This window comes from Oryctolagus cuniculus, chromosome 7 (genome assembly GCF_964237555.1).
Source record: "Oryctolagus cuniculus chromosome 7, mOryCun1.1, whole genome shotgun sequence".
Taxonomy (NCBI): Eukaryota; Metazoa; Chordata; class Mammalia; order Lagomorpha; family Leporidae; genus Oryctolagus; species Oryctolagus cuniculus.
In genome coordinates, this window is record NC_091438.1 from 110482346 (window position 1) to 110497168 (window position 14823).

Genomic DNA, 14823 nt, shown 5'->3' on the forward strand with positions numbered 1-14823 from the left:
AAATCTTAAAAAAAAAAAAAAAAAAAAGACTGCCCATTGGACCAGGCTCCTCTGGGGAGGAGCCCTCTTTGCTCAGGCACTGGCTGGGAGTTACCTGAGGAGAAGAGACCTCAGCCAGACAGTGGAAGCTGGTTTCTGGAGCCAGCTTGAACTGGTTTGAAATAGATGATGTAAATTTTCAGCTGTTAAACACTGCTATTATTAAAAACCAAAGCACATAAACTTGCCATTAAGTAAAATATATTAGAAACAAATACAATAGCAATGGCAAAGATGTTCAAGATCATTAGCTCTTAGAGAAGCACGAATTAAAGATATAATGAGATACCTCCACACAGCATTTTTCAAGTCTTTAAAAAACAGTGATAATAACAAGTGCTGATGAGGATAAGGAACAACTGGGTCCCTTACACATTGCTGGCTGTAATTTAAATGGTACATCTGCTCTGGAAAATACTTTGACAGGCCCTTATAAAGTTAGCCATTCGGGGCGGAGGTTGTGGCACACAGAGACTTAAGCTGCCATCTGTGATGCTGCCATCCCATATCAGAGGGCTGATTCTGATCCAGCTCCCTACTGTGTGCCTGGAAAAGCAGTGGAAGATGGACCAAATATTGGGCCCCTGCCTCTTACATGGGAGTTTCAGTTGGGGTTCTGGGCTCCTGGCTCCTGACTGTTGTGGCCATCTAGGGAGGCAATCACTCTGTTGGTATCTCCTCCCTTCTCTCTGTCACTCTGCCTTTCTAAATAAATAAGTAAATCTTTTATGAAACTACTTTAAAAAGAGTTAAACATGCTGACTATATGACCCAGCAGTTTTACTCCTCTGTGTTTTGTCCTAAAGAAATGAAAATTTGGGGCCAGTGCTCTGGCGCAATGGGTTAAAGCCACGGCCTGTGGCTCCAGCATCCCACATGGGCTCCAGTTCAAGTTCCAGCTGCTCCACTTCTGATCCACCTCCTTGCTAATGCCTTGGGACAGCAGCAGAAAGTGGCCCAAGTCCTGGGGTCCCTGTACCCACATGGGAGACCTGGAAGAAGCTCCTGGCTCGTGACTTCAGCATGGCCCAGCCCTGACCATTGCTGCCATTTGGAGAGTGAACCAGCAAATGGAAGATTCTCTCTCTCTCTCTCTCTCTCTCTCTCTCGTGCTCTCTGTGTAACTCTGCCTTGCAAATAAGTAAATAAATATTTAAAAAATGAAATTTCATATTGCCACAAAAACCTGCCCAGTGTTCTAGACACAAGAAAGGGAAGGAGAAAAATTAATAATGCAGATTAAATTTATAAATGTATCATGTCTGTCCGTGTTACACTATAAATTTAAAAAATTGAGGAATTCTCGTCCAGTATTTGAAAACTTACCTGGTTCACAAGAAAGATGCTCATGCCATTGAAGAATGAGTGAAGTCCCCCGCAGTCATTTGTTGTTTTATTGTCGTGTTGATTCTTACCATGAACAAAAGTATCAGCCAGCATTCATCTCAGAACCATACTTGTTTGTTGCATGTTGGATGCAATAGCCTGGGTACCAGTATAAGAGTTGCAGACAAAGATCAACAAAATTTCTCTGGAGCATCAATTGGCTTTATGGAATGTGTAACCTGGAGTATTGTCTATTTCATTATTATTTGTAAATTGTCCACTCTACAGCTTTATATCAGTAAAATTTATAACCAGGTGACACACGTGTGCACACACAGGTATAAGGAGAGTCAATCCTCATTATTTGCAGAAAGCATGGTGCTTGCAAATTTACCTACTTGCTAAAGTCTATTTGCATAAATCCCAGTCAAGACTTGCTGGGCTTTTATGTTCTTTCAGGACCATGCAAGGAGTGGGGAAAAGCTTAAGTTGCCACCGTGCTGGCCCCCAGCGGAGGTGAAACAGCACACGGCTTCTCTGTTTTCTGGTTTCATCTCTCAGACTGTAAACAAGTGTACTTCTGGCCATCTGTCGAGTGTCACAGCTGTCATTCTTTGGTGCTCCTCGCTGGTGATTTCCCTGTTAAAACAGTGCCCAGCTCGGTGCTGAAGTGCTGTCCAGTGCTCCTAGAGAGCACAAAAAGCTGTGGTGTGCCCTGCAGAGAGTGTGTGCATTGGATAACCTTTGCTTGGGCATGGGGTCCAGTGCTGTCAGCCAGCAGTTCAGTGACAACGACTCAACAATGTGTAGTGGAAGTGTCTGAATAGAAACACACATAAAATAAGGTTACAGAATTTCCCCTCTTGTCTGTGGGTTCACTTTCCATGATTTTCATGGATCCAGGGTCAACCATAGTCCAAAAACTTGAAGTGGAAAGTCACAGAAATGCACAATTCATAGGTTTTGTTTTGTTTTGTTTTGTTTTGACAGGCAGAGTAGACAGTGAGAGAGAGAGAGAGACAGAGAGAAAGGTCTTCCTTTTGCCGTTGGTTCACCCTCCAATGGCCGCCGCGGCCAGCGCGCTGCGGCCGGCGCACCGCGCTGATCCGATGGCAGGAGCCATGTGCTTATCCTGGTCTCCCATGGGATGCAGGGCCCAAGCACTTGGGCCATCCTCCACTGCACTCCCTGGCCACAACGGAGAGCTGGCCTGGAAGAGGGGCAACCGGGACAGAATCCAGCACCCCAACCGGGACTAGAACCCGGTGTGCCAGCGCCACAAGGCGGAGGATTAGCCTAGTGAGCCGTGGCGCCGGCCACAATTCATAGGTTTTACATTGTGTGTCGTCCTGAGTGATGTGACGAAATCTTGCACTGTCCCCTTCCATCAGTTATTAATGTTAATCTCTTACTGTGCCTAATTTATAGATTAAGCTTTATCATGGGGATGCATGTATAGAAAAAGGCATAGTATATAAAAGGGTTGGTACCACCCAGGGCTTCAGGCATCTGCTGGGGGTCTTGGACTGTACCCTCTGTGGGTCAGTGGGACTACTGTATACACTGATGGGGTGACAGCTATGGGCAGAGGCTCACAGAAACCTAACTTTATTTCCCCAGAAGCAATGGTTCAGTATTTTCAGTGTTTGAAGCCACTTCATAGCTTACAGAGATGAAAGAGTTTCCCCACTCCGAGGGCTGCTTGTTGAGTATCTACCCTCCCGCAAGGATGAGGCCAATCCCATAGGACTTGCCACACTGTGGGGGCTGGGGGCAGTCCTGTCTTGGAGGACACCAGTGTGAGGTATCACCATATTTGCTCTGGTTTCCAGGAGAGATTCGGTTTTCAGGTCACCAAGCTCAAGTCTGAAGCTCACCTCTTCAACCTACTAGTCGCCCTGTGCCGGCATACCTCATTATCCATAGGAGAGCAATATTGTGGTGTGAGTTCTGATGAGGCCATGAGTGTGAGATGCTAGCACGGGGCCTGACACACGGGGGAGAGTGAATGCATATGAGCACTTCTACGCTCCACGCCAGACTCCAGCAAGGCGAGGCGGGGAGGCCCCCCATTCTCTGTGTCTGTGGCTTCTGGTCTGGGGGAGGGGGCGTGGGGGGCTGCATTTGCTTGGTCTCTCTTTCTCCCTGTTTCCCGACATCCTCCTGTGAGCTTCTGAGGCCCCAGCTACCCGCCCCCCCCATCAGACCTTGTTCCTTGTGACTCAGCTTCACCCTCGAGACAGTGTCACTGTGAGTCATCGGCCGAGCGCCTGCTTTCCAGGACAGCGCCTGGCACCCCTGCTGCATCTTCCCGGGAAAGGTGTTGCCTCCACACCCCGGTGCCAGCCCCATGCCTCACTTGGCTCCCAACGCCCAGAAATCTAGAAACAAATTCTTCGTGTGATCTGAGAATGCAGAGGGAAACGACTCCAGCACCGGAAGCGCAGATGCGTAACTGTGTGACCTTGGGCTGCCTGTTCCTAGAAACAAACACCTCGAGTCTTTCCCACAAGGGTGCTAGGAAGCCCGAATGAAATAGTGTGCAATGCTCCAGACACAGGGCCACGAACCCCAGGTCTGCAAGCTGCATCTGCTCCATAAACCCTTTCATTTGCCTTGAACACTGTCCACATACATGAAGTATCGAGTGACTTCACTTAAATGACTGGGCTTATGGCTTCTCTCAGAAGAAGAGGCTAGCCTTTGAGGCACAGCATCTCCAGTCCTGGCTGCTCCACTTCTGACCCAGCTCCTGGGAAAGCAGCAGAAGATGGCCCAAGTGGTTGGGCCCTTGCTGTCTAGGTGGGAGACCTGGATGGAGTTCAAGGCTTCCAGCTTCAACCTGGTCATTGTAGCTATATGGGAAGTGAACCGATGGATTGAAGACACCTCTCTCTGTCTCTCGCTCTTTGTAACTCTGTCTTTCAAATACATAAGAAACAAATCTTTTAAAAATTATTGACTCTTAAAAGAACAAACAAATGGGAGGATCCGGCCTTATACACTCCTTTCCCATATACGCCCCTTTTCCCTGGAAGGCAAAAATCGCCTGGAACTGAGTCGCAGCAGCCTCTTCACTTGGAAGGGAGCCTGGAGCACCTCTCAAACTCACCACAGTCCTCTCCCCTCCCTATCATGCCCACCACTGGACCAAGGCTCTGTTGCCATTTTTTTTTTAAGATTTATTTATTTTATTTGAAAGGCAGATTACAGAGAGGCAGAGGCAGAGAGGTCTTCCATCTGATATTTCACTCCCACCCCCAGATGGCCTTAATGCAGGAGCTGCACCAATTTGAAGCCAGTAGCCAGGAGCTTCTTCCAGGTCCTCCACATAGGTGCAGGGGCCCAAGGACTTGGACCATCTTCTACTGCTTTCCCAGGCCATAGCAGAGAGCTGGATCAGAAGTGGAGCAGCTGGGACTCGAACCGGTGCCCATATGGGATGCTAGCACTGCAGGTGGCGGCTTTACCTGCTGTGCCACAGCACCGGCCTCCTCTTTTGCCATTTATTACTGTTTCTGTCCTTCGGTCCCTAGTGGAAGTGATGTCATTCCAATAACCAGGTTTCTGTCAAATGGAAACCGACAGTCCCAGAAATGTCTCTTGCTTCAAATTATTTCCTCCATCTGGGTCACAAGGCCAGCAAACACCGGGACACTGGGAAAGATGCTGGTGGTGGTGGGGTGGTGGGTGAGGGATGTTCAGCCCTGGTTGTGGAGTCCGGTGGGCTATCCCCAACACTGGACTAACCTTCACTGTTGGTCCTCTGTGAAGCAGCAGCTGCTTTCTCCTGGAGTGTTGTGCACAACCTGCTGAGCTGGGCATTCAAGGTTAGCCATTAAAACGCAAATATCTGGGCCAGTGTTGTGCAAAAGCTGGAGGGAGGGGGAACGACCCGAGGAGGGAGGGGGAACGACCCGACCAGCATCCCTTATGGAGTGCGGATGGAGGAGTCCGGATGGAGGAGTCCGTTACTCTGCTTCCCATCCAGCTCCTTGGTAATGCACCTGGGAGGTAGCACAGGATGGCCCAAGTACTTAGTTAGGTTCCTGCCAGCCATGTGGGAGACCAGGATGGGGTTCCTGTCTTCCTGCCGGGCCCATCCCTGGCTGCTGTGGGCACTGGGGAGTGAATCAGCAAATGTAAGCTAACTCTCTCTCTCTCTCTCCCTTTCTCTCTTCTCTCCTCTCCCCCACCCCTCCCTGCCTTCCAAGTAAATCAATAAATCTTAAAAAAAAAAAAAAAAGGTAAAATGTAGCTATTTTGAATTAATAAGATTGATGGGATGGCCGAGTAGGAAGTGAAAGACAGGATTCTTGAATAAGGCTACGGCAATGACTGGGAAAGGAAAAAGAGCCAACCCAGGAGAGGTAGTTCTACCGCTGCCACCCCGGGCGACCTCACTCCCACACACCCCCTGGCTGGGGCCTCACGACATGTAGATTCCTAGAGTCCTGCCCTGGGCACTCATTTCTTGTCTGATGATCGTCTCCACCTATCTGGAGGCTAGAGGTGTCCAGATGAGCCGAGAGAAACGCACGCACGTGAACGCATTCTGGGAATGTGCAAAGCGCCATACACAGGCCACGAGTTTTCTGGTGTCTTTTCGAAAGTTTTCTTCCAAACCCTGCCTGAGTTCGGCAAGGCTAAGACCCTCCCCTCGCTTTCGCAATTCTGCCCCTTCCTGCACACCCAAGCCGGCGCCGCCTCAGGAACGCTCTTCCCCCGAATGAAGGCGGGGACTCGGCGGGGCTGGCTGCGGCGACGCGGGGCGCCCGGCCAGTCCCTCCTCCGCCGCGGTGGGTGTGCCCGCAGGGTGTGTGCCCGGCCCAGGCTGAGCCCGCCGGCGAGAGGGCGCCGGCAGGGGTGCGCGCCTGGGACGAAGAGGTGCGCCACCGGGGGGAGCGCGCCGGGACGCGGACCGTGCACAGTGCACCGCGCACCGCAGGCTGCGTGCGCCCCGAAGCCGCGTGTGCGCCCGACCGCGAGACCCCAGGCACCGCGAGCGCCTCCCGCCTATTCCCGCAGCTCGCCAAGGTAAGGGGCTCCGCGACCCCATCCTCGCGCAGTGAGTCTGCGGACGCGTCCTTCACCCCGCCCTGCGCCACCCGGGTCTTGGCGCGGGCGCTCTGCCACTCTCCTGTCGCCTCCGCCGCCCGCCTCGCCCCCTCCCCAGCGCCTTGTCCCCGGCTCCCTTTAAAGCAGAGGCTGCGGCAAACCGGGCCGACCCGGCGCCCCAAACCCCGGAGTCTGGGATCCGAAACGCGCAAGAGGGAGCTGCCCGGGCCGCCCGGGGTGGGCGTCGCTGCCTTCCCAGTTCTGCGGAGGGAGGGCATCGGTGGGGCGGGGAGGCCGCATCATCCTTGTATCCCAGGTGGTGCAGCCCCTGCCCAGCCTATCCCTGCGGGACGCAGCGGGAGCGAGGGCGCCCCGCCGCCGGCCGGGCGCTACCTGGAATCGAGCTCGTGGTCTGTCCTTTCGCAGAAGCCGGCCCCTACTTCTCACCCTATTGCCCGACGGCCCCTGGCTGAACTTTGCCGCGCTCCCCGGGGCCGCGACCTTGGGTGGAGGCAGTGGGGCGGTTGGGGGACTGGGAGCGGTAGACGCCCGGGAGGGCCCTTTGTCGAACCCAACTTGACAAGCCTTTGCGCCCGGTGGTGAGCTCCGTCCCCTCTCTCTTTTCTCCTAAGGTCAAACCGTTGACCCCAAGTTCTTCATCCCTGCAGAATGGCCAGTTACTTAGTATGGGAGTCAGAGAGTCCGGCCTGTGGCTCCCACGCGCGATCTGACCGCATTCTTGCCGTAAAACCTTGATTCCCAAGCCCCTGGGCTGCGGGCCTGCAGGGTGCGGAGGGGGCATTCTCCAGGAGAGGGAGGAGGAGATCCCTCCTCCCCCAGGGCTGACCCTCTGAAGCCTGGGCAGAGTTCTGTCTGTCGAAGGATAAGTCAGATGCAACATGACGAGGCTGCAACCCTGGGGAGGAGGCTGCGCCCTGGGGAGGAAGCATCTTGAATTAAGTGTGCTTCTGTTGGGGACCTGTCTGGAAGAAGCAGACCCTGGCTTCTTAGAGCATCTCAAGACAGGACCAGGGAACACAGAACAGGGGTCACTCTGATAGGGCTGTTCAAGTCCCACCCCCCTGCTGCACTTGCCCTAATGTGTCCCAGGAGCAGTGACTTTCGGGGATTGGCTCAAGGTCTAGACCACACGTGGGGTCAGTCCACAAAGGCTCTGTGCCAGGCACCAGGCGAGGTGGTGAGATGCGGGTGAGAGCAGGCCTGGCGCTCTCTGGACTCCTGGAGCGTGCTGCCCAGTGGCCGAGATGGACGCGAAGCCCATCACTCCAGTGTGTGCAGAACTCTGAGTGGGATGGGGTAGGTGCCCTGAGAACCCCCGTGGATCCAGTGTCACTCTGAAGTGGAGAGCAGGGAGGGAGTTGGGGGGGGGGCGGGAAGGAGCAGCATGTGAGAGCACCCTGCTCTGTGGCGAGCATCAGTAGAAAAGCCTTTGTTTGCCACGTGACCAGGAACTGAAATGGGCAAGTCCCTTAGTTCTGCATCCCATCAACTGACCCATCAGTGTCTGCCTGCCTGCCTCCTTTCCTTTAAGATTTATTTTTTTGAAAGGCAGAGTGACAGAGAGAGACAGACAGACAGATATCTTCCATCCAGTGGTTCATTCCCCACATGGCTGCAAAAGCAGCCAACACTGGGCCAAGCTGAAGCCAGGAGCCTGGAACTCTAAGTCTCCCATGTTAGAGGCAGGAAACCCAATACTTAGCCATCATCCGCCTCTCCCCAGGTTCATTGGTAGGGAGCTGGGTGGGAAGCTGTGCATCCAGGACTGGAGCTGGTACTCTCGTTTGGGATGCAGGCGTGCCAAGCTCCAGCTTAGCACGGCCCAGTGTCTTTTCTCAGCAGTAACTATGGGCTGGAGGAGGCCCCCTGCTAGGTTACCGTGCAGTGAGAAATGGAGAGAGGCTTGCATTCAGTCCACGCACGGGTGCTTACCATCAGCACCTTGGGCACAAGCCTGTGTCCTCTCCCAATGCCAAGAGCAGTGGTGCTGCTGTTCACTACTGCCCGTTGGGCTCCCAGCTGACCAAAGTTCCTGCCCAACCTCCAGGGAGAGTCCTGCTGGGAGTGCTGGCTCATCCCAGTCTTTGAATTCCAGAAGGAATTCGTTGCCCACAATGTAAATGTCATTAGGTGGCATACATGTGGTTTGCTAATCTTGGACCTGCCTGCCTCTCTAGCCTCCTTTCTGGCTTCTCCCCGTGCCCCATCCCCACCCCCCAGCCAGGCCCCTGCCATATTGTGTTCACAATTGCACTTCACATGATTCCTGGGCCACCCACTGCCTTTGCATGTGGTGCCCTTTGTCTAAAACACTCTCGCACTTGTTCACATGCTAAATGCCTACATAACCTACAACTTCAACCTTCAACCAGGGTCCCAAACTCCTCCGCAAAAGCCTTTCCCTCCCGGTCAACCACTGCCTTTTCTTTGTTTCTGAAGCTCCCTTGGATGTGTGTGTGTCGCAGGGAACTTCCACTGTGCTGAACACCATGATAGCGCATTTGTGTCTCGAGTACCTAGCACATAGTAGGACACATAAACAGCTCGATAAATGCTTGCTTGATGGAACCCAGCTGGTTCAGTATTTCTTAATTTCTTTAATGGGGGCAAGGGCTATGCGTATCTTTGCTCTTCAGGCAAAAATCATGGCTATTCACCTGCCAGTGCATGTAACTTAAGTTATCGTGCATGTGGTGTCACGTGATTCAGAGCCACCACCCACCCACCCCCCATCCACGCTGACCCCATGGCCAGAGCACTGGACTTTAATTTGGCAAGAATGGAAGGCTCGGTGAAGTGCACTGTCTCCCTTAGCAGCCACCGCTGGTTGAGAGCAGGGGCCCCTGAGCTCCTGACTCCCAGCCCAGTGCTCCCTCCGCCTCTCGGGGTGTTTCTTAGCCTCCTTTCGTGCCCGGCGTTTGATGAAGGCCGCTGCTTGGGGCCAGAAGATGGATGTCTTGGTTTTGCTTCAGTTCAGTAGCAGCCTGAGGTGTGACAGGGAGACAAATCTTATTATGGGCAGAGTTGACAGTTGGGAAGATGGATGGGCCATCTCCCTGGCCTGTGTGCCGCCCCTTGCCTGCATGTTCTTACATCTGTTTTAGCTGGAGAGGGGACCACGTGTGCTTCACAGTTGTCTTCTGGGCCCTGGATTGTGCCACGTGGGTCAGACTGGGAGATGCCCTGAGTGGGACCACGCAGACCAGGGACCCAGGACTTGGCCTTGCCTGCCCTCTCCCCCATCCCCTCCTGCCCCTGCTTTCTGCAACAAGACACCTGCTCCAGGCTCTGCCATGCTGACCTGCAGGCCACATTTCCGTTTGTTTGGTAATTCCTTGCGTCATTGAAACTACACCAAGCCTCTGCTCTGTGCCAGGCTCCGTGATGCTCCCAGTTTGTAAGGAAGGGTCATGGAGTGTGTGCCACTGTGTGCGTGGTTCTGCTTCTCAGAGAAAGGGAAGCGGTAACTCACTCCTGACTCTCCTGTACCTCGGGAGGTGTGGTAGGGAGCAGGTTTAGGACTTTTGAATGTTGCAAATGTGTTCACTTTTAAAACTGACCTTGTGAAAGTTGTATCATTTCTGGGGCAGATTTGATTTTTGTTAGCTGCAAAATGGGTTTGGTCAGGCCGGCGCTGTGGCTCAATAGGCTAATCTTCTGCCTTGCGGCGCCGGCACACCGGGTTCTAGTCCCGGTCAGGGTGCCGGATTCTGTCCTGGCGGCCATTGGAGGGTGAACCAATGGCAAAAGGAAGACCTTTCTCTCTGTCTCTCTCTCTCTTACTGTCCACTCTGCCTGCCAAAAAAAAAAAAGGGTTGGTCACAGTCTTTTCTTGCCTGTCTCTTGATGGTTGTGCAGACACAGTTATCACAGACCCACTTAACTGTGGGTGACACAGGAGCAGTGAGGTGTAGCCATTGCATGCACGGGTGTCACACCTCGGCACAGTTGATCCCCACGGTAATCCTAGAGAGAGTTCCTGTCGTAGTCCCCCACGTACGGATGAGGAAGGAGAGGCTAAGTTACTTCCTCAGGGTCACAGAAAGAGGAACCCACAAAACCGGGATCTGAGGAACTCTCTCCGAAGGCCAGCGGCTATTCCTTGGTGCGGTTCTGTAGGAGAGTGTGTGGGAGAAGCTGCAGGCAGGGAGGCCCCAGGCATCCTGGAACTGGAGACCAGATCTATTCTCAGCCAGCTATGTGGCTTACGGCTGGATGTGTAACCTCTCTGTGCCTCAGATGCTGATCTCCCAGGCAGAGTCGGGACCGAGAGGCTTCTTTTTTAAAAAAAAATTTTTTTATTTGACAGGTAGAGTTATAGACAGTGAGAGAGAGAGAGAGACAGAGAGAAAGGTCTTCCTTCTGATGGTTCACTCCCCAAATGGCCGCTACGGCCAGCGCTGAGTTGATCTGAAGCCAGGAGCCAGGTGCTTCCTCCTGGTCTCCCATGTGGGTGCAGGTCCCAAGCACTTGGGCCATCCTCCACTGCCTTCCTGGGCCACAGCAGAGAGCTGGCCTGGAAGAGGAGCAACCGGGACTAGAACCCGGCGCCCCAACCGGGACTAGAACCCGGTACCCATGTGGGATGCTCGAGAGGCTTCTAACAGGCCTTTCTGTGAACAGCCTTCCAGTCTACCCAGAGAACATCTCAAGCTAGGGTTAAAGGAAAGAAGAAGGGCTCTCCTGCTAAAAATACGCCTGTCACAGCTTCCAGGATAAAACAGAGGCTGTCCCAAGATTTCACGTCGATGGCTAACGTGATAAGCCAGTGGTTATAGACTGGTGTGTTGAAGAAGCTGGCTGAGCACTCTAGAGAGGGAGAGAGGCCTACAGTCTTCCAGAGGCGTGCGATGCTGTCTGCCCGGGCCCCCACCCTGCCCCTCGCTCAGCTTCCTGGGGACGAGGCATTGTGGGAGAAGAGAGAGAGCCCAATTCCCATCCCCCTCCTCCTTTTTTTTGTTCCCCCCAAAGTAAATAAAACTTGTCAGTCGACTGGATGTATTTTTTTTTTCATGTGGCTGTGGCTTCCCCCTCTGTGTGTGCAAGGATCCTTTGTCTGCAGAGTTTCCTTTGCTTTGTGTGTGACACAGGGACAAGGGGCAGAGACTGTGGCGCAGGTGAGAATTTGCCCCTCGCAGAGATCCAGGAGCAGCCTGCAGTGCCAAGGGCGCTGCACAGCCCGCCTCCTGCGCGGCGGCCACACACGCTGCCCTCGGCGCCATCGACGGAGATTCTCCATAGCAGGGCAGCGGGCAGCAGACAGCAGACAACGAGCTGAGTGTTTGCAGGTGCTGTGCTCATGGGCTAGTCCTCTCCCCGACTCCCTTACGCCCTGGAAAGTGTGGCTGTCCTGCTGTCCAGGAAAGGTTTAAAAGACAGACCATCAGGTTGGGTGGTGGTTGAGTATAATGGGGTGGTCACGGGTTTCCCTGTATTAGTTACTGTGTTCTGTGTGGAGGTACATTTGTAGATGATTGTCAGATATCATTTGTGGGATTTAAAAAAAAAAGATTTATTTATTTGAAAGGCAGAGTTAGAGAGAGGGATCTTCCATCTACTGGTTCACTCCCCAGATGTGTGCAATGGCCAAGGCTGAGCGAGGCTGAAGCTAAGGGCCAGAAGCTCCATCTGGGTCTCCCATGTGGGAGTGGCAAGGGCCCAAGCACTTGGGCCGTCATCTGCCACCTTCCCGGGCACATCAGCAGGGAGCTGGATCAGAAGTGGAGCAGCAGGGACTTGAACTGGCACTGGATGCCAGCGCTACTGGCTCATATGGGAAGCAGCTCCTTGACCTCCACAACACTGGCCACATGTGGGTAATTTTAAATCAATAAACAGTGAAGGTGATGATCTCCCTACTCTTCAATTAAAGGGAGAGGTGGAGCAGAAGAAGTGGAAAATGGACTCATCACTGAGTGGCCATGCAGCCTGAGCATAGTACTCAAGTTTACTGAACCTCAGCTTCCTATAACCCTGACTTCCAGCTCTTCTGATGCAGGAAACAGACTCCTTTAATCTGGTTCTAAGTGGGGAGAGAGAAGCCGGAAAATGCAGAATTGATTGCCACGCCCCAGGCCTGGAAGGAGGCCAGGCATCCTAGAGGTGGATGACGCCTTGAAGGGGGTCCTGAGTTCCAGGTCACTCCATTGGCCCAGCCGGTCATTGGTCAGTCCCTGGTCATCACCTTGTGGCTCAACTCAGCACCTACCCACCCCACCGCTTGCCATCCTGTCCCACAAACCTCACCTTCACTGCTTAGGTCAAGTTCTAGAGAAGGTCCCCTTGTGTGAGCTCGTCTCTAGACACTCCCGCTTTCTCAGCAGGCCTTGTCACAGCGGGCTCTGGCAGCCTGGGCTTGGGCCACGGCTGAGGTGGGCGTCCTCCCCGGGCCAGCCGGCTGTTGGATAGAGTCTTCACGGAGGGGGTCAGGGTGAGCGGGCACTCGGGAAGGTACTTGATGCAAACAGGAGGGTACTTCAAAAGTTGGTGGAAAATGGAATTAAAAGATGAGTTTATGTTGTGGTGTGAAAAACTTTGGAATCTATGCATTTTTTTTTTCACAATAAACATTTAACACAAACTTTTTTTTTCAGCCCCCCAGCCTCAAGCAGCCCCATCCTGTACCCTGGGGCTGAGCGCCGACTCCCCTCCACAAACTTTTTGAAATGCTCCCATACTTACTGAATTGGAAAGAACTTAGTAGGAATGCTTATGTTTTTTTGTTTTTTTGTTTTTTGTTTTTTTTTTAAGATTTACTCATTTGAAAGGCAGAAATACAGAGGGAGAAGGAGAGAGAGACAGAGAGAGGTCTTCCATCCACCGGTTCACTCCCCAAATGGCCACATCGACTGGAACTGGGCCAATCCGAAGCCAGGAGCCAGCAGCTTCTTCCTGGTCTCCCACGTGGGCGCAGGGGCCCAAGGACTTGGGCCATCCTCCCCTGCTTTCCCAAACACATCAGTAAGGAGCTGGATTGGAAGTGGATGCCAGCGCTGCAGGTGTGGGCTTCACCTACGGCACAGCACTGGGCCCCCTAGTAGGAATTCTTACCCTGAGGGGTCAACAGCCCCAGGGTGCTCATGAACAGAATTCAGAGGAGTCGGGACAGGCATTTTAACTGCAGTGGTGAAGACCCTACTTGGGATGCCCATATTCCATACCGGAGTGCTGGGTTCAGGTCTTGGCTGCTCCACTTGTCCAGCTTCCTGCTCATATGTGTCCTGGAAGGCAGCAGATGAGGACTTGAGTATTTGGGGCCACGTCACCCATATGAGAGACCCAGACTGAGTTCTGGGCTCCTGGCTTTGGCCTGGCCCAACTCTGGTGTTGCAGGTATTTGGGGAGTGAACCAGTGGATGGACAATCTCTCCCTGTCTCTCTGCCTTTCAGATAAAATGAAAATAAGCAAAAATGTAAAGGAAAATAGAAAATAAAGGATTCAGAGTCTGTGAATTTGGGTGGGAAAAGGAAGGACATCTTTATTTAGCATTTTCTTTGATTATAGATGTTGGCAACAGTGCATTTGCAACACTTGAAAGGTTGTGTTTTTTTTTTTTTAAGATTTTTAAAATTTATTTTACTTGAAAGAGTTACACAGAAAGAGGAGAGGTAGAGCGAGAGAGAGGTCTTCTCTCTGATGGTTCACTCCCCAAATAGCCACAATGGCCAGAGCTGCTCAGATCTGAAGCCAGGAGCCAGGAGTTTCCTCTGGGTCTCCCATGCGGGTGCAGAGCCCCAAGGACTTGGGCCATCTTCTACTGCTTTCCCAGGCCATATCAGAGAGCTGGACAGGAAGTAGAGCAGCCGGGTCTCGAACCAGCGCCCATATGGGATGCCTGCGCTTCAGGCCAGGGCGTTAACCCGCTGCGTCACAGTGCCGGCCCTGAAATGTTGTTTCCAATAAAAATGGCAGACATTTTCACTTTATATTTTGGTTGCTACAGATATTTAAAAATATTATTTACATCGGGACCTGAGCTATGACATAGCAGGTGGGGCCTCCACCTTCAGTGCCGGCATCTGTATGTGCGCTGGTTCGAGTCCTGGCCGCTCCGCTTCTGATCCAGCTCTCTGCTGTGGCCTGGGAAAGCAGTAGAAGATGTCCCAAGTCCTTGGGCCCCTGCACCCACGTGGGAGACCTGGAAGAAGATCCTGGCTCCTGGCTTCAGATTGGCACAGCTCCAGCCGTTGCAGCCATCTACAGAGTGAACCAGCGGATGGAAGACCTTTCTCTCTCTCTCTCTCTCTCTCTCTGCCTCTCTGTAATTCTGCCTTTCAAATAAAATAAATAAATAAATGTTTAAAAAACATATTATTTACATATATTATGGATTTGAAATTACAGTAGGCTTTATGCCTGCTGCTAGTGCTTGTTATTTA

The 14823-nt window shown here is 52.7% G+C and overlaps 1 protein-coding gene across 1 annotated transcript in view; it reads left to right on the forward strand.

Annotated features, from left to right (window-relative positions):
• The first annotated feature begins 6205 nt into the window (after window positions 1–6205).
• The window catches only part of KANK4 (KN motif and ankyrin repeat domains 4), an 85679-nt gene continuing 77061 nt past the window's right edge, over window positions 6206–14823 (forward strand). Inside the window, exon 1 of the mRNA XM_008265153.4 lies at window positions 6206–6402. The gene's annotated coding sequence lies outside the window, so the exon portion shown is untranslated. The remainder of the gene's footprint in view (window positions 6403–14823) is intronic.